The sequence below is a fragment of the Phyllobates terribilis genome, unplaced genomic scaffold, assembly GCF_046119375.1.
Source record: "Phyllobates terribilis strain yellow unplaced genomic scaffold, ASM4611937v1 Scaffold_1__5_contigs__length_1240528914, whole genome shotgun sequence".
NCBI classification, from domain to species: Eukaryota; Metazoa; Chordata; class Amphibia; order Anura; family Dendrobatidae; genus Phyllobates; species Phyllobates terribilis.
In genome coordinates this window covers 542,331,035-542,352,525 of record NW_027362761.1, presented here as the reverse complement: position 1 = coordinate 542,352,525, position 21,491 = coordinate 542,331,035, and the positions used below count along the sequence as shown (strand labels likewise).

The following is a 21,491-nucleotide window of genomic DNA, read 5'->3' as shown; positions in this document are numbered from 1 at the left end:
AGAAAGAGACCCGGCCATTATTACTATATCTCCAAACACAAATGCTCTGCACTCACACAAAACTAAGAATACCAGGAACTGACAGAATAAACATGTCTGTGCTCCCTATCTAAAATCACCCAGCAATCCCTGCTTGTTCAGTAGCTGCAAAGAGATTGTCCTGCTGATACGCATTCCGAGATGTTTGTTCCTCATACCAGGCTCAGTACCATCATCTCATATGGAAAAATATCCCCTTCCTGTGGTATCAATGAGAACAGGAAAATTCTTATCAATGATGCTTATGTTGTTAGGGCTGGTTTGCTACAAGCTTAATGACAGTTTCCAATGGCAAATACCAGAATAGTGAGTTCAGCTCTGGAGTATAATACAGGATGTAACTCAGGGTCAGTGCAGGATAAGTAATGTAATGTATGTACACAGTGACTGCACCAGCAGAATAGTGAGTGCAGCTCTGGAGTATAATACAGGATGTAACTCAGGGTCAGTGCAGGATAAGTAATGTAATGTATGTACACAGTGGCTGCACCAGCAGAATAGTGAATGCGGCTCTGGAGTATAATACAGGATGTAACTCAGGATCAGTAATGTAATGTGTGTACACAGTGACCCCACCAGCAGAATAGTGAGTGCAGCTCTGGAGTATAATACAGGATGTAACTCAGGGTCAGTGCAGGATCAGTAATGTAATGTATGTACACAGTGACTCCACCAGCAGAATAGTGAATGCGGCTCTGGAGTATAATACAGGATGTAACTCAGGATCAGTAATGTAATGTGTGTACACAGTGACCCCACCAGCAGAATAGTGAGTGCAGCTCTGGAGTATAATACAGGATGTAACTCAGGATCAGCACAGGATCAGTAATGTAATGTATGTACACAGTGACCCCACCAGCAGAATAGTGAGTGCAGCTCTGGAGTATAATACAGGATGTAACTCAGGATCAGTACAGGATCAGTAATGTAATGTATGTACACAGTGACTGCACCAGCAGAATAGTGAGTGCAGCTCTGGAGTATAATACAGGATGTAACTCAGGATCAGTACAGGATCAGTAATGTAATGTATGTACACAGTGACTGCACCAGCAGAATAGTGAGTGCAGCTCTGGAGTATAATACAGGATGTAACTCAGGATCAGTACAGGATCAGTAATGTAATGTATGTACACAGTGACTGCACCAGCAGAATAGTGAGTGCTGCTCTGGAGTATAATACAGGACGTAGCTCAGGATCAGTAATGTAATGTATGTACACAGTGACACCACTAGCAGAATAGTGAGTGCCGCTCTGGAGTATAATACAGGATGTAACTCAGGATCAGTACAGGATCAGTAATGTAATGTATGTACACAATGACTGCACCAGCAGAATAGTGAGTGCAGCTCTGGAGTATAATACAGGATGTAACTCAGGATCAGTACAGGATCAGTAATGTAATGTATGTACACAATGACTGCACCAGCAGAATAGTGAGTGCAGCTCTGGAGTATAATACAGGATGTAACTCAGGATCAGTACAGGATCAGTAATGTAATGTATGTACACAATGACTGCACCAGCAGAATAGTGAGTGCAGCTCTGGAGTATAATACAGGATGTAACTCAGGATCAGTACAGGATCAGTAATGTAATGTATATGCACAGTGACTGCACCAGCAGAATAGTGAGTGCAGCTCTGGAGTATAATACAGGATGTAACTCAGGATCAGTACAGGATCAGTAATGTAATGTATGTACACAGTGACTGCACCAGCAGAATAGTGAGTGCAGCTCTGGAGTATAATACAGGATGTAACTCAGGATCAGTACAGGATCAGTAATGTAATGTATGTACACAGTGACTGCACCAGCAGAATAGTGAGTGCTGCTCTGGAGTATAATACAGGACGTAGCTCAGGATCAGTAATGTAATGTATGTACACAGTGACACCACTAGCAGAATAGTGAGTGCCGCTCTGGAGTATAATACAGGATGTAACTCAGGATCAGTACAGGATCAGTAATGTAATGTATGTACACAATGACTGCACCAGCAGAATAGTGAGTGCAGCTCTGGAGTATAATACAGGATGTAACTCAGGATCAGTACAGGATCAGTAATGTAATGTATGTACACAATGACTGCACCAGCAGAATAGTGAGTGCAGCTCTGGAGTATAATACAGGATGTAACTCAGGATCAGTACAGGATCAGTAATGTAATGTATGTACACAATGACTGCACCAGCAGAATAGTGAGTGCAGCTCTGGAGTATAATACAGGATGTAACTCAGGATCAGTACAGGATCAGTAATGTAATGTATATGCACAGTGACTGCACCAGCAGAATAGTGAGTGCAGCTCTGGAGTATAATACAGGATGTAACTCAGGATCAGTACAGGATCAGTAATGTAATGTATGTACACAGTGACTGCACCAGCAGAATAGTGAGTGCAGCTCTGGAGTATAATACAGGATGTAACTCAGGATCAGTACAGGATCAGTAATGTAATGTATGTACACAGTGACTGCACCAGCAGAATAGTGAGTGCAGCTCTGGAGTATAATACAGGATGTAACTCAGGATCAGTACAGGATCAGTAATGTAATGTATGTACACAGTGACTGCACCAGCAGAATAGTGAGTGCTGCTCTGGAGTATAATACAGGATGTAACTCAGGATCAATGCTAAGTAAAGTGTGTACACAGTGACTCATGCTGGGCATATGGTCTCATACTTCATACATTTACATTGGCCATATACATTAGCATATAAACATTATGAGAAAACAAGATGTGAGCATTCTATAAGATCAGCACAATCCTCTCCTAAAACACTCTGTTCTGCTTAGAAGGATCAATTTTCTGATGAATTTCTGCATATGTTAAGAGTGGACTTCTGGGGATATGATGGTGATGAAAACAGCAATCACCGGAGCAAACCTAGCACTGCTAAGCAGACATGGCTCCCGGCCAGGGTGATTTAGCTGCTGAGTAGATGGAGTGCTTGCAGTAAACATGAACTGGTTGCTGAGCTTGTGAAACATTCTGCATTAATTGCTCACACTCACAGTGATCGCTGATTATATTTACAATCACTTTATTTATTGTGTTCATAAAATCCTTCAGACTGAAGGGATCATCACTGAGTGTAATGAAGCTGCGATGCCTGTCATCATAAATGTCTGCACAGCTTAGCACATCACTTCATAAACCTATCACACATATCCTGTGCACATCACACCACAGAATAATAGGGGAGAAGACGCTTCCACTTACACAATTGTCAGTTAACTGTTTTCCTCAAAAACAAGGAATTGTGAAATGAAAAACGGAACATTGGTTGTTGTAATGCAACGTGGTAAAGAAATAAAAACAAATACGAGCAAACACTATGACTAATAATGGTACTACAGCATCCTGAAAAATCAGAGATCAAATATTCTTGTTTATGGGGCAGGATTATAGTAGTTATATTCTTGTACATAGGAGCAGTATTATAGTAGTTATATTCTTGTACATAGGAGCAGTATTATAGTAGTTATATTCTTGTACATAGGGGACAGTATTATAGTAGTTATATTCTTGTACATAGGGAGCAGTATTATAGTAGTTATATTCTTGTACATAGGAGGCAGTATTATAGTAGTTATATTCTTGTACATGGGGGCAGTATTATAGCAGTTATATTCTTGTATATAGTAGCAGTATTATAGTAGTTATATTCTTGTACATAGGGGGCAGTATTATAGTAGTTATATTCTTGTACATAGGAGCAGTATTATAGTAGTTATATTCTTGTACATAGGAGCAGTATTATAGTAGTTATATTCTTGTACATAGGGAGCAGTATTATAGTAGTCATATTCTTGTACATAGGAGCAGTATTATAGTAGTTATATTCTTGTACATAGGAGCAGTATTATAGTAGTTATATTCTTGTACATAGGAGCAGTATTATAGTAGTTCTATTCTTGTACATAGGAGCAGTATTATAGTAGTTATATTCTTGTACATAGGAGCAGTATTATAGTAGTTATATTCTTGTACATAGAGGAGTAGTATTATAGTGGTTATATTCTTGTACATTGGAGCAGTATTATAGTAGTTATATTCTTGTACATAGGAGCAGTATTATAGTAGTTATATTCTTGTACATAGGAGCAGTATTATTGTAGTTATATTCTTGTACATAGGAGCAGTATTATAGTAGTTATATTCTTGTACATAGGAGCAGTATTATTGTAGTCATATTCTTGTACATAGGAGCAGTATTATAGTAGTTATATTCTTGTACATAGGAGCAGTATTATTGTAGTCATATTCTTGTACATAGAAGCAGTATTATAGTAGTTATATTCTTGTACATAGGAGCAGTATTATAGTAGTTATATTCTTGTACATAGGAGCAGTATTATTGTAGTTATATTCTTGTACATAGGAGCAGTATTATAGTAGTTATATTCTTGTACATAGGAGCAGTATTATAGTAGTTATATTCTTGTACATAGGAGCAGTATTATTGTAGTTATATTCTTGTACTTAGAAGCAGTATTATAGTAGTTATATTCTTGTACATAGGAGCAGTATTATAGTAGTTATATTCTTGTACATAGGAGCAGTATTATTGTAGTTATATTCTTGTACATAGGGGGTAGTATTATGGTAGTTATATTCTTGTACATAGGAACAGTATTATAGTAGTTATATTCTTGTACATAGGAGCAGTATCATAGTAGTTATATTCTTGTACATAGGAGCAGTATTATTGTAGTTATATTCTTGTACATAGAAGCAGTATTATAGTAGTTATGCTCTTGTACATAGGAGCAGTATTATTGTAGTTATATTTTTGTACATAGGGGGTAGTATTATGGTAGTTATATTCTTGTACATAGGAGCAGTATTATAGTAGTTATATTCTTGTACATAGGGGGTAGTATTATGGTAGTTATATTCTTGTACATAGGAGCAGTATAATAGTAGTTATATTATTGTACATAGGAGCAGTATTATAGAAGTTATATTCTTGTACATAGGAGCATTATTATAGTAGTTATATTCTTGTACAAAGGAGCAGTATTATAGTAGTTATATTCTTGTACATAGGAGCAGTATTATTGTAGTTATATTCTTGTACATAGGAGCAGTATTATAGTAGTTATATTCTTGTACATAGGAGCAGTATTATAGTAGTTATATTCTTGTACATAGGAGCAGTATTATTGTAGTTATATTCTTGTACATAGGGGGAAGTATTATGGTAGTTATATTCTTGTACATAGGAGCAGTATTATTGTAGTTATATTCTTGTACATAGGGGGTAGTATTATTGTAGATATATATTCTTGTACATAGGGGCAGTATTATAGTAGCTATATTCTTGAACATAGGGAGTAGTATTATGGTAGTTATATTCTTGTACATAGGAGCAGTATTATAGTCGTTATATTATTGTACATAGGAGCAGTATTATAGTAGTTATATTCTTGTACATAGGAGCAGTATTATTGTAGTTATATTCTTGTACATAGGGGGTAGTATTATGGTAGTTATATTCTTGTACATAGGAGCAGTATTATAGTAGTTATATTCTTGTACATAGGGAGCAGTATTATAGTAGTCATATTCTTGTACATAGGAGCAGTTTTATAGTAGTTATATTCTTGTACATAGGAGCAGTATTATAGTAGTTATATTCTTGTACATAGGAGCAGTATTATAGTAGTTCTATTCTTGTACATAGGAGCAGTATTATAGTAGTTATATTCTTGTACATAGGAGCAGTATTATAGTAGTTATATTCTTGTACATAGGGGAGTAGTATTATAGTGGTTATATTCTTGTACATTGGAGCAGTATTATAGTAGTTATATTCTTGTACATAGGAGCAGTATTATAGTAGTTATATTCTTGTACATAGGGAGCAGTATTATAGTAGTCATATTCTTGTACATAGGAGCAGTATTATAGTAGTTATATTCTTGTACATAGGAGCAGTATTATTGTAGTTATATTCTTGTACATAGAAGCAGTATTATTGTAGTTATATTCTTGTACATAGAAGCAGTATTATAGTAGTTATATTCTTGTACATAGGAGCAGTATTATAGTAGTTATATTCTTGTACATAGGAGCAGTATTATAGTAGTTATATTCTTGTACATAGGAGCAGTATTATAGTAGTTATATTCTTGTACATAGGAGCAGTATTATAGTAGTTATATTCTTGTACATAGGAGCAGTATTATTGTAGTTATATTCTTGTACTTAGAAGCAGTATTATAGTAGTTATATTCTTGTACATAGGAGCAGTATTATAGTAGTTATATTCTTGTACATAGGAGCAGTATTATTGTAGTTATATTCTTGTACATAGGGGGTAGTATTATGGTAGTTATATTCTTGTACATAGGAGCAGTATTATAGTAGTTATATTCTTGTACATAGGGGGTAGTATTATAGTAGTTATATTCTTGTACATAGGAGCAGTATTATAGTAGTTATATTCTTGTACATAGGAGCAGTATTATAGTAGTTATATTCTTGTACATAGGAGCAGTATTATTGTAGTTATATTCTTGTACATAGGGGGTAGTATTATGGTAGTTATATTCTTGTACATAGGAACAGTATTATAGTAGTTATATTCTTGTACATAGGAGCAGTATTATAGTAGTTATATTCTTGTACATAGGAGCAGTATTATTGTAGTTATATTCTTGTACATAGAAGCAGTATTATAGTAGTTATGTTCTTGTACATAGGAGCAGTATTATTGTAGTTATATTTTTGTACATAGGGGGTAGTATTATGCTAGTTATATTCTTGTACATAGGAGCAGTATTATAGTAGTTATATTCTTGTACATAGGGGGTAGTATTATGGTAGTTATATTCTTGTACATAGGAGCAGTATAATAGTAGTTATATTATTGTACATAGGAGCAGTATTATAGAAGTTATATTCTTGTACATAGGAGCATTATTATAGTAGTTATATTCTTGTACAAAGGAGCAGTATTATAGTAGTTATATTCTTGTATATAGGAGCAGTATTATTGTAGTTATATTCTTGTACATAGGAGCAGTATTATAGTAGTTATATTCTTGTACATAGGAGCAGTATTATTGTAGTTATATTCTTGTACATAGGGGGTAGTATTATGGTAGTTATATTCTTGTACATAGGAACAGTATTATTGTAGTTATATTCTTGTACATAGGGGGTAGTATTATTGTAGATATATATTCTTGTACATAGGGGCAGTATTATAGTAGCTATATTCTTGAACATAGGGAATAGTATTATGGTAGTTATATTCTTGTACATAGGAGCAGTATTATAGTCGTTATATTATTGTACATAGGAGCAGTATTATAGTAGTTATATTCTTGTACATAGGAGCAGTATTATTGTAGTTATATTCTTGTACATAGGGGGTAGTATTATGGTAGTTATATTCTTGTACATAGGAGCAGTATTATTGTAGTTATATTCTTGTACATAGGGGGTAGTATTATGGTAGCTACATTCTTGATATAGGAGCAGTATTATAGTAGTTATATTCTTGTACATAGGAGCAGTATTATAGTAGTTATATTCTTGTACATAGGAGCAGTATTATTGTAGTTATATTCTTGTACGTAGAAGCAGTATTATAGTAGATATATTCTTGTACATAGGAGCAGCATTATTGTAGTTATATTTTTGTACATAGGGGTAGTATTATGGTAGTTATATTCTTGTACATAGGAGCAGTATTATAGTAGTTATATTCTTGTACATAGGGGGTAGTATTATGGTAGTTATATTCTTGTACATAGGAGCAGTATAATAGTAGTTATATTATTGTACATAGGAGCAGTATTATAGAAGTTATATTCTTGTACATAGGAGCAGTATTATAGTAGTTATATTCTTGTACATAGGAGCAGTATTATAGTAGTTATATTCTTGTACATAGGAGCAGTATTATTGTAGTTATATTCTTGTACATAGGAGCAGTATTATAGTAGTTATATTCCTGTACATAGGAGCAGTATTATAGTAGTTATATTCTTGTACATAGGAGCAGTATTATTGTAGTTATATTCTTGTACATAGGGGGTAGTATTATGGTAGTTATATTCTTGTACATAGGAGCAGTATTATTGTAGTTATATTCCTGTACATAGGGGGTAGTATTATTGTAGATATATATTCTTGTACATAGGGGCAGTATTATAGTAGCTATATTCTTGTACATAGGGAGTAGTATTATGGTAGTTATATTCTTGTACATAGGAGCAGTATTATAGTCGTTATATTCTTGTACATAGGAGCAGTATTATAGTAGTTATATTCTTGTACATAGGAGCAGTATTATTGTAGTTATATTCTTGTACATAGGGGGTAGTATTATGGTAGCTACATTCTTGTACATAGGAGCAGTATTATATTAGTTATATTCTTGTACATAGGAGCAGTATTATAGTAGTTATATTCTTGTACATAGGAGCAGTATTATTGTAGTTATATTCTTGTACATAGAAGCAGAATTATAGTAGATATATTCTTGTACATAGGAGCAGCATTATTGTAGTTATATTTTTGTACATAGGGGGTAGTATTATGGTAGTTATATTCTTGAACATAGGAGCATTATTATAGTAGTTATATTCTTGTACATAGGGGGTAGTATTATGGTAGCTACATTCTTGTACATAGGAGCAATATTATAGTAGTTATATTCTTGTACATAGGAGCAGTATTATAGTAGTTATATTCTTATACATAGGAGCAGTATTATTGTAGTTATATTCTTGTACATAGAAGCAGTATTATAGTAGATATATTCTTGTACATAGATGCAGCATTATTGTAGTTATATTTTTGTACATAGAGGGTAGTATTATGGTAGCTATATTCTTGTACATAGGAGCAGTATTATAGTAGTTATATTCTTGTACATAGGAGCAGTATTATAGTAGTTATATTCTTGTACATAGGAGCAGTATTATTGTAGTTATATTCTTGTACATAGGAGCAGTATTATTGTAGTTATATTCTTGTACATAGGAGCAGTATTATAGTAGTTATATTCTTGTACATAGGAGCAGTATTATTGTAGTTATATTCTTGTACATAGGGGGTAGTATTATGGTAGTTATATTCTTGTACATAGGAGCAGTATTATTGTAGTTATATTCTTGTACATAGGGGGTAGTATTATTGTAGATATATATTCTTGTACATAGGGGCAGTATTATAGTAGCTACATTTTTGTACATAGGGAGTAGTATTATGGTAGTTATATTCTTGTACATAGGAGCAGTATTATAGTCGTTATATTATTGTACATAGGAGCAGTATTATAGTAGTTATATTTTTGTACATAGGAGCAGTATTGTAATTATATTCTTGTACATAGGGGGTATTATTATGGTAGTTATATTCTTGTACATAGGAGCAGTATTATAGTAGTTATATTCTTGTACATAGGCGCAGTATTATTGTAGTTATATTCTTGTACATAGGAGCAGTATTATAGTAGTTATATTCTTGTACATAGGAGCAGTATTATTGTAGTTATATTCTTGTACATAGAAGCAGTATTATAGTAGTTATATTCTTGTACATAGGAGCAGTATTATAGTAGTTATATTCTTGTACATAGGAAAAGTATTATTGTAGTTATATTTTTGTACATAGGGGGTAGTATTATGGTAGTTATGTTCTTATACATAGGAGCAGTATTATAGTAGTTATATTCTTGTACATAGGGGGTAGTATTATGCTAGTTATATTCTTGTACATAGGAGCAGTATTATAGTAGTTATATTATTGTACATAGGAGCAGTATTATAGTAGTTATATTCTTGTACATAGGAGCAGTATTATAGCAGTTATATTCTTGTACATAGGAGCAGTATTATAGTAGTTATATTCTTGTACATAGGAGCAGTATTATTGTAGTTATATTCTTGTACATAGGAGCAGTATTATAGTAGTTATATTCTTGTACATAGAAGCAGTATTATAGTAGTTATATTCTTGTACATAGGAGCAGTATTATTGTAGTTATATTCTTGTACATAGGGGGTAGTATTATGGTAGTTATATTCTTGTACATAGGAGCAGTATTATAGTAGTTATATTCTTGTACATAGGAGCAGTATTATAGTAGTTATATTCTTGTACATAGGAGCAGTATTATAGTAGTTATATTCTTGTACATAGGAGCAGTATTATAGTAGTTATATTCTTGTACATAGGAGCAGTATTATAGTAGTTATATTCTTGTACATAGGAGCAGTATTATAGTAGTTATATTCTTGTACATAGGAGCATTATTATTGTAGTTATATTCTTGTACATAGGGGGTAGTATTATGGTAGTTATATTCTTGTACATAGGAGCAGTATTATAGTAGTTATATTCTTGTACATAAGCGCAGTATTATTGTAGTTATATTCTTGTACATAGGAGCAGTATTATAGTAGTTATATTCTTGTACATAGGAGCAGTATTATAGTAGTTATATTCTTGTACATAGGAGCAGTATTATAGTAGTTATATTCTTGTACATAGGAGCAGTATTATAGTAGTTATATTCTTGTACATAGGAGCAGTATTATAGTAGTTATATTCTTGTACATAGGAGCATTATTATTGTAGTTATATTCTTGTACATAGGGGGTAGTATTATGGTAGTTATATTCTTGTACATAGGGGGTAGTATTATGCTAGTTATATTCTTGTACATAGGAGCAGTATTATAGTAGTTATATTATTGTACATAGGAGCAGTATTATAGTAGTTATATTCTTGTACATAGGAGCAGTATTATAGCAGTTATATTCTTGTACATAGGAGCAGTATTGTAGTAGTTATATTCTTGTACATAGAGCAGTATTATTGTAGTTATATTCTTGTACATAGGAGCAGTATTATTGTAGTTATATTCTTGTACATAGGAGCAGTATTATAGTAGTTATATTCTTGTACATAGGAGCAGTATTATAGTAGTTATATTCTTGTACATAGGAGCAGTATTATTGTAGTTATATTCTTGTACATAGGAGCAGTATTACTGTAGTTATATTCTTGTACATAGGAGCAGTATTATAGTAGTTATATTCTTGTACATAGGAGCAGTATTATAGTAGTTATATTCTTGTACATAGGAGCAGTATTATTGTAGTTATATTCTTGTACATAGGGGGTAGTATTATAGTAGTTATATTCTTGTACATAGGAGCAGTATTATAGTAGTTATATTCTTGTACATAGGAGCAGTATTATTGTAGTTATATTCTTGTACATAGGGGGTAGTATTATGGTAGTTATATTCTTGTACATAGGAGCAGTATTATTGTAGTTATATTCTTGTACATAGGGGGTAGTATTATGGTAGTTACATTCTTGTACATAGGAGTAGTATTATTGTAGTTATATTTTTGTACATAGGGGGTAGTATTATTGTAGATATATATTCTTGTACATAGGGGCAGTATTATAGTAGCTACATTCTTGTACATAGGGAGTAGTATTATGGTAGTTATATTCTTGTACATAGGCGCAGTATTATAGTCGTTATATTATTGTACATAGGAGCAGTATTATAGTAGTTATATTCTTGTACATAGGAGCAGTATTATTGTAATTATATTCTTGTACATAGGGGGTATTATTATGGTAGTTATATTCTTGTACATAGGAGCAGTATTATAGTAGTTATATTCTTGTACATAGGAGCAGTATTATTGTAGTTATATTCTTTTACATAGGAGCAGTATTATAGTAGTTATATTCTTGTACATAGGAGCAGTATTATTGTAGTTATATTCTTGTACATAGAAGCAGTATTATAGTAGTTATATTCTTGTACATAGGAGCAGTATTATAGTAGTTATATTCTTGTACATAGGAAAAGTATTTTTGTAGTTATATTTTTGTAAATAGGGGGTAGTATTATGGTAGTTATATTCTTATACATAGGAGCAGTATTATAGTAGTTATATTCTTGTACATAGGGGGTAGTATTATGCTAGTTATATTCTTGTACATAGGAGCAGTATTATAGTAGTTATATTATTGTACATAGGAGCAGTATTATAGTAGTTATATTCTTGTACATAGGAACAGTATTATAGCAGTTATATTCTTGTACATAGGAGCAGTATTATAGTAGTTATATTCATTTACATAGGAGCAGTATTATTGTAGTTATATTCTTGTACATAGGAGCAGTATTATAGTAGTTATATTCTTGTACAAAGGAGCAGTATTATAGTAGTTATATTCTTGTACATAGGAGCAGTATTATTGTAGTTATATTCTTGTACATAGGGGGTAGTATTATGGTAGTTATATTCTTGTACATAGGAGCAGTATTATTGTAGTTATATTCTTGTACATAGGGGGTAGTATTATGGTAGTTACATTCTTGTACATAGGAGCAGTATTGTAGTAGTTATATTCTTGTACATAGGAGCAGTATTATAGTAGTTATATTCTTGTACATAGGAGCAGTATTATAGTAGTTATATACTTGTACATAGGAGCAGTATTATTGTAGTTATATTCTTGTACATAGGAGCAGTATTATAGTAGTTATATTCTTGTACATAGGAGCAGTATTATAGTATTTATATTCTTGTACATAGGAGCAGTATTATTGTAGTTATATTCTTGTACATAGGAGCAGTATTATAGTAGTTATATTCTTGTACATAGGAGCAGTATTATAGTAGTTATATTCTTGTACATAGGAGCAGTATTATTGTAGTTATATTCTTGTACATAGGGGGTAGTATTATAGTAGTTATATTCTTGTACATAGGAGCAGTATTATAGTAGTTATATTCTTGTACATAGGAGCAGTATTATAGTAGCTACATTCTTGTACATAGGGAGTAGTATTATGGTAGTTATATTCTTGTACATAGGAGCAGTATTATAGTCGTTATATTATTGTACATAGGAGCAGTATTATAGTAGTTATATTCTTGTACATAGGAGCAGTATTATTGTAATTATATTCTTGTACATAGGGGGTATTATTATGGTAGTTATATTCTTGTACATAGGAGCAGTATTATAGTAGTTATATTCTTGTACATAGGAGCAGTATTATTGTAGTTATATTCTTGTACATAGGAGCAGTATTATAGTAGTTATATTCTTGTACATAGGAGCAGTATTATAGTAGTTATATTCTTGTACATAGGAGCAGTATTATAGTATTTATATTCTTGTACATAGGAGCAGTATTATTGTAGTTATATTCTTGTACATAGGAGCAGTATTATAGTAGTTATATTCTTGTACATAGGAGCAGTATTATAGTAGTTATATTCTTGTACATAGGAGCAGTATTATTGTAGTTATATTCTTGTACATAGGGGGTAGTATTATAGTAGTTATATTCTTGTACATAGGAGCAGTATTATAGTAGTTATATTCTTGTACATAGGAGCAGTATTATAGTAGCTACATTCTTGTACATAGGGAGTAGTATTATGGTAGTTATATTCTTGTACATAGGAGCAGTATTATAGTCGTTATATTATTGTACATAGGAGCAGTATTATAGTAGTTATATTCTTGTACATAGGAGCAGTATTATTGTAATTATATTCTTGTACATACGGGGTATTATTATGGTAGTTATATTCTTGTACATAGGAGCAGTATTATAGTAGTTATATTCTTGTACATACGAGCAGTATTATTGTAGTTATATTCTTGTACATAGAAGCAGTATTATAGTAGATATATTCTTGTACATAGGAGCAGCATTACTGTAGTTATATTTTTGTACATAGAGGGTAGTATTATGGTAGCTATATTCTTGTACATAGGAGCAGTATTATAGTAGTTATATTCTTGTACATAGGAGCAGTATTATTGTAGTTATATTCTTGTACATAGGAGCAGTATTATAGTAGTTATATTCTTGTACATAGGAGCAGTATTATTGTAGTTATATTCTTGTACATAGAAGCAGTATTATAGTAGTTATATTCTTGTACATAGGAGCAGTATTATAGTAGTTATATTCTTGTACATAGGAAAAGTATTTTTGTAGTTATATTTTTGTACATAGGGGGTAGTATTATGGTAGTTATATTCTTATACATAGGAGCAGTATTATAGTAGTTATATTTTTGTACATAGGGGGTAGTATTATGCTAGTTATATTCTTGTACATAGGAGCAGTATTATAGTAATTATATTCTTGTACATAGGAGCAGTATTATTGTAGTTATATTCTTGTACATAGGGGGTAGTATTATGGTAGTTATATTCTTGCACATAGGAGCAGTATTATTGTAGTTATATTCTTGTACATAGGGGGTAGTATTATTGTAGATACATATTCTTGTACATAGGGGCAGTATTATAGTAGCTACATTCTTGTACATAGGGAGTAGAATTATGGTAGTTATATTCTTGTACATAGGAGCAGTATTATAGTAGTTATATTCTTGTACATAGGAGCAGTATTATTGTAGTTATATTCTTGTACATAGGAGCAGTATTATAGTAGTTATATTCTTGTACATAGGAGCAGTATTATAGTAGTTATATTCTTGTACATAGGAGCAGTATTATAGTAGCTACATTCTTGTACATAGGGAGTAGTATTATGGTAGTTATATTCTTGTACATAGGAGCAGTATTATAGTCGTTATATTATTGTACATAGGAGCAGTATTATAGTAGTTATATTCTTGTACATAGGAGCAGTATTATTGTAATTATATTCTTGTACATAGGGGGTATTATTATGGTAGTTATATTCTTGTACATAGGAGCAGTATTATAGTAGTTATATTCTTGTACATAGGAGCAGTATTATTGTAGTTATATTCTTGTACATAGGAGCAGTATTATAGTAGTTATATTCTTGTACATAGGAGCAGTATTATTGTAGTTATATTCTTGTACATAGAACCAGTATTATAGTAGTTATATTCTTGTACATAGGAGCAGTATTATAGTAGTTATATTCTTGTACATAGGAAAAGTATTTTTGTAGTTATATTTTTGTACATAGGGGGTAGTATTATGGTAGTTATATTCTTATACATAGGAGCAGTATAATAGTAGTTATATTTTTGTATATAGGGGGTAGTATTATGCTAGTTATATTCTTGTACATAGGAGCAGTATTATAGTAATTATATTCTTGTACATAGGAGCAGTATTATTGTAGTTATATTCTTGTACAAAGGGGGTAGTATTATGGTAGTTATATTCTTGCACATAGGAGCAGTATTATTGTAGTTATATTCTTGTACATAGGGGGTAGTATTATTGTAGATACATATTCTTGTACATAGGGGCAGTATTATAGTAGCTACATTCTTGTACATAGGGAGTAGAATTATGGTAGTTATATTCTTGTACATAGGAGCAGTATTATAGTAGTTATATTCTTGTACATAGGGGGTAGTATTATGCTAGTTATATTCTTGTACATAGGAGCAGTATTATAGTAGTTATATTATTGTACATAGGAGCAGTATTATAGTAGTTATATTCTTGTACATAGGAGCAGTATTATAGCAGTTATATTCTTGTACATAGGAGCAGTATTATAGTAGTTATATTCTTGTACATAGGAGCAGTATTATTGTAGTTATATTCTTGTACATAGGAGCAGTATTATAGTAGTTATATTCTTGTACATAGGAGCAGTATTATAGTAGTTATATTCTTGTACATAGAAGCAGTATTATTGTAGTTATATTCTTGTACATAGGGGGTAGTATTATGGTAGTTATATTCTTGTACATAGGAGCAGTATTATTGTAGTTATATTCTTGTACATAGGGGGTAGTATTATGGTAGTTACATTCTTGTACATAGGAGCAGTATTATTGTAGTTATATTCTTGTACATAGGGGGTAGTATTATTGTATATATATATTCTTGTACATAGGGGCAGTATTATAGTAGCTACATTCTTGTACATAGGGAGTAGTATTATGGTAGTTATATTCTTGTACATAGGAGCAGTATTATAGTAGTTATATTATTGTACATAGGAGCAATATTATAGTAGTTATATTCTTGTACATAGGAGCAGTATTATTGTAATTATATTCTTGTACATAGGGGGTATTATTATGGTAGTTATATTCTTGTACATAGGAGCAGTATTATAGTAGTTATATTCTTGTACATAGGAGCAGTATTATTGTAGTTATATTCTTGTACATAGGAGCAGTATTATAGTTGTTATATTCTTGTACATAGGAGCAGTATTATTGTAGTTATATTCTTGTACATAGAAGCAGTATTATAGTAGTTATATTCTTGTACATAGGAGCAGTATTATAGTAGTTATATTCTTGTACATAGGAAAAGTATTATTGTAGTTATATTTTTGTACATAGGGGGTAGTATTATGGTAGTTATATTCTTATACATAGGAGCAGTATTATAGTAGTTATATTCTTGTACATAGGGGGTAGTATTATGCTAGTTATATTCTTGTACATAGGAGCAGTATTATAGTAGTTATATTATTGTACATAGGAGCAGTATTATAGTAGTTATATTCTTGTACATAGGAACAGTATTATAGCAGTTATATTCTTGTACATAGGAGCAGTATTATAGTAGTTATATTCTTGTACATAGGAGCAGTATTATTGTAGTTATATTCTTGTACATAGGGGGTAGTATTATGGTAGTTATATTTTTGTACATAGGAGCAGTATTATTGTAGTTATATTCTTGTACATAGGAGGTAGTATTATGGTAGTTACATTCTTGTACATAGGAGCAGTATTGTAGTAGTTATATTCTTGTACATAGGAGCAGTATTATAGTAGTTATATTCTTGTACATAGAAGCAGTATTATAGTAGTTACATACTTGTACATAGGAGCAGTATTATTGTAGTTATATTCTTGTACATAGGAGCAGTATTATAGTAGTTATATTCTTGTACATAGGAGCAGTATTATAGTAGTTATATTCTTGTACATAGGAGCAGTATTATTGTAGCTATATTCTTGTACATAGGAGCAGTATTATAGTAGTTATATTCTTGTACATAGGAGCAGTATTATTGTAGTTATATTCTTGTACATAGAACCAGTATTATAGTAGTTATATTCTTGTACATAGGAGCAGTATTATAGTAGTTATATTCTTGTACATAGGAAAAGTATTTTTGTAGTTATATTTTTGTACATAGGGGGTAGTATTATGGTAGTTATATTCTTATACATAGGAGCAGTATAATAGTAGTTATATTTTTGTATATAGGGGGTAGTATTATGCTAGTTATATTCTTGTACATAGGAGCAGTATTATAGTAATTATATTCTTGTACATAGGAGCAGTATTATTGTAGTTATATTCTTGTACAAAGGGGGTAGTATTATGGTAGTTATATTCTTGCACATAGGAGCAGTATTATTGTAGTTATATTCTTGTACATAGGGGGTAGTATTATTGTAGATACATATTCTTGTACATAGGGGCAGTATTATAGTAGCTACATTCTTGTACATAGGGAGTAGAATTATGGTAGTTATATTCTTGTACATAGGAGCAGTATTATAGTAGTTATATTCTTGTACATAGGAGCAGTATTATTGTAGTTATATTCTTGTACATAGGAGCAGTATTATAGTAGTTATATTCTTGTACATAGGAGCAGTATTATTGTAGTTATATTCTTGTACATAGGAGCAGTATTATAGTAGTTATATTCTTGTACATAGGAGCAGTATTATAGTAGTTATATTCTTGTACATAGGAGCAGTATTATTGTAGTTATATTCTTGTACATAGGGGGTAGTATTATGGTAGTTATATTCTTGTACATAGGAGCAGTATTATTGTAGTTATATTCTTGTACATAGGGGGTAGTATTATGGTAGTTACATTCTTGTACATAGGAGCAGTATTATTGTAGTTATATTCTTGTACATAGGGGGTAGTATTATTGTATATATATATTCTTGTTCATAGGGGCAGTATTATAGTAGCTACATTCTTGTACATAGGGAGTAGTATTATGGTAGTTATATTCTTGTACATAGGAGCAGTATTATAGTCGTTATATTATTGTACATAGGAGCAATATTATAGTAGTTATATTCTTGTACATAGGAGCAGTATTATTGTAATTATATTCTTGTACATAGGGGGTATTATTATGGTAGTTATATTCTTGTACATAGGAGCAGTATTATAGTAGTTATATTCTTGTACATAGGAGCAGTATTATTGTAGTTATATTCTTGTACATAGGAGCAGTATTATAGTTGTTATATTCTTGTACATAGGAGCAGTATTATTGTAGTTATATTCTTGTACATAGAAGCAGTATTATAGTAGTTATATTCTTGTACATAGGAGCAGTATTATAGTAGTTATATTCTTGTACATAGGAAAAGTATTATTGTAGTTATATTTTTGTACATAGGGGGTAGTATTATGGTAGTTATATTCTTATACATAGGAGCAGTATTATAGTAGTTATATTCTTGTACATAGGGGGTAGTATTATGCTAGTTATATTCTTGTACATAGGAGCAGTATTATAGTAGTTATATTATTGTACATAGGAGCAGTATTATAGTAGTTATATTCTTGTACATAGGAACAGTATTATAGCAGTTATATTCTTGTACATAGGAGCAGTATTATAGTAGTTATATTCTTGTACATAGGAGCAGTATTATTGTAGTTATATTCTTGTACATAGGGGGTAGTATTATGGTAGTTATATTTTTGTACATAGGAGCAGTATTATTGTAGTTATATTCTTGTACATAGGAGGTAGTATTATGGTAGTTACATTCTTGTACATAGGAGCAGTATTGTAGTAGTTATATTCTTGTACATAGGAGCAGTATTATAGTAGTTATATTCTTGTACATAGGAGCAGTATTATAGTAGTTACATACTTGTACATAGGAGCAGTATTATTGTAGTTATATTCTTGTACATAGGAGCAGTATTATAGTAGTTATATTCTTGTACATAGGAGCAGTATTATAGTAGTTATATTCTTGTACATAGGAGCAGTATTATTGTAGTTATATTCTTGTACATAGGAGCAGTATTATAGCAGTTATATTCTTGTACATAGGAGCAGTATTATAGTAGTTATATTCTTGTACATAGGAGCAGTATTATTGTAGTTATATTCTTGTACATAGGAGCAGTATTATAGTAGTTATATTCTTGTACATAGGAGCAGTATTATAGTAGTTATATTCTTGTACATAGGAGCAGTATTATTGTAGTTATATTCTTGTACATAGGGGGTAGTATTATGGTAGTTATATTTTTGTACATAGGAGCAGTATTATTGTAGTTATATTCTTGTACATAGGGGGTAGTATTATGGTAGTTACATTCTTGTACATAGGAGCAGTATTGTAGTAGTTATATTCTTGTACATAGGAGCAGTATTATAGTAGTTATATTCTTGTACATAGGAGCAGTATTATAGTAGTTACATACTTGTACATAGGAGCAGTATTATTGTAGTTATATTCTTGTACATAGGAGCAGTATTATAGTAGTTATATTCTTGTACATAGGAGCAGTATTATAGTAGTTATATTCTTGTACATAGGAGCAGTATTATTGTAGTTATATTCTTGTACATAGGAGCAGTATTATAGTAGTTATATTCTTGTACATAGGAGCAGTATTATAGTAGTTATATTCTTGTACATAGGAGCAGTATTATTGTAGTTATATTCTTGTACATAGGGGGTAGTATTTTAGTAGTTATATTCTTGTACATAGGAGCAGTATTATAGTAGTTATATTCTTGTACATAGGAGCAGTATTATTGTAGTTATATTCTTGTACATAGGGGGTAGTATTATCGTAGTTATATTCTTGTACATAGGAGCAGTATTATTGTAGTTATATTCTTGTACATAGGGGGTAGTATTATGGTAGTTACATTCTTGTACATAGGAGCAGTATTATTGTAGTTATATTCTTGTATATAGGGGGTAGTATTATTGTAGATATATATTCTTGTACATAGGGGCAGTATTATAGTAGCTACATTCTTGTACATAGGGAGTAGTATTATGGTAGTTATATTCTTGTACATAGGAGCAGTATTATAGTCGTTATATTATTGTACATAGGAGCAGTATTATAGTAGTTATATTCTTGTACATAGGAGCAGTATTATTGTAATTATATTCTTGTACATAGGGGGTATTATTATGGTAGTTATATTCTTGTACATAGGAGCAGTATTATAGTAGTTATATTCTTGTACATAGGAGCAGTATTATTGTAGTTATATTCTTGTACATAGGAGCAGTATTATAGTAGTTATATTCTTGTACATAGGAGCAGTATTATTGTAGTTATATTCTTGTACATAGAAGCAGTATTATAGTAGTTATATTCTTGTACATAGGAGCAGTATTATAGTAGTTATATTCTTGTACATAGGAAAAGTATTTTTGTAGTTATATTTTTGTACATAGGGGGTAGTATTATGGTAGTTATATTCTTATACATAGGAGCAGTATTATAGTAGTTATATTCTTGTACATAGGGGGTAGTATTATGCTAGTTATATTCTTGTACATAGGAGCAGTATTATAGTAGTTATATTATTGTACATAGGAGCAGTATTATAGTAGTTATATTCTTGTACATAGGAACAGTATTATAGCAGTTATATTCTTGTACATAGGAGCAGTATTATAGTAGTTATATTCTTGTACATAGGAGCAGTATTATTGTAGTTATATTCTTGTACATAGGAGCAGTATTATAGTAGTTATATTCTTGTACATAGGAGCAGTATTATAGTAGTTATATTCTTGTACATAGGAGCAGTATTATTGTAGTTATATTCTTGTACATAGGGGGTAGTATTATGGTAGTTATATTCTTGTACATAGGAGCAGTATTATTGTAGTTATATTCTTGTACATAGGGGGTAGCATTATGGTAGTTACATTCTTGTACATAGGAGCAGTATTGTAGTAGTTATATTCTTGTACATAGGAGCAGTATTATAGTAGTTATATTCTTGTACATAGGAGCAGTATTATAGTAGTTATATACTTGTACATAGGAGCAGTATTATTGTAGTTATATTCTTGTACATAGGAGCAGTATTATAGTAGTTATATTCTTGTACATAGGAGCAGTATTATAGTAGTTATATTCTTGTACATAGGAGCAGTATTATTGTAGTTATATTCTTGTACATAGGAGCAGTATTATAGTAGTTATATTCTTGTACATAGGAGCAGTATTATAGTAGTTATATTCTTGTACATAGGAGCAGTATTATTGTAGTTATATTCTTGTACATAGGGGTTAGTATTATAGTAGTTATATTCTTGTACATAGGAGCAGTATTATAGTAGTTATATTCTTGTACATAGGAGCAGTATTATTGTAGTTATATTCTTGTACATAGGGGGTAGTATTATAGTAGTAATATTCTTGTATGTAGAAGCAATATTATAGTAGTTATATTCTTGTACAT

General features: G+C 31.2%; 1 protein-coding gene across 1 annotated transcript in view; it reads right to left on the bottom strand.

The window, feature by feature from the left end:
* Window positions 1-21,491, bottom strand: part of AQP3 (aquaporin 3 (Gill blood group)) — a 73,495-nt gene that overhangs the window by 12,684 nt on the left and 39,320 nt on the right. The window lies entirely within an intron of this gene.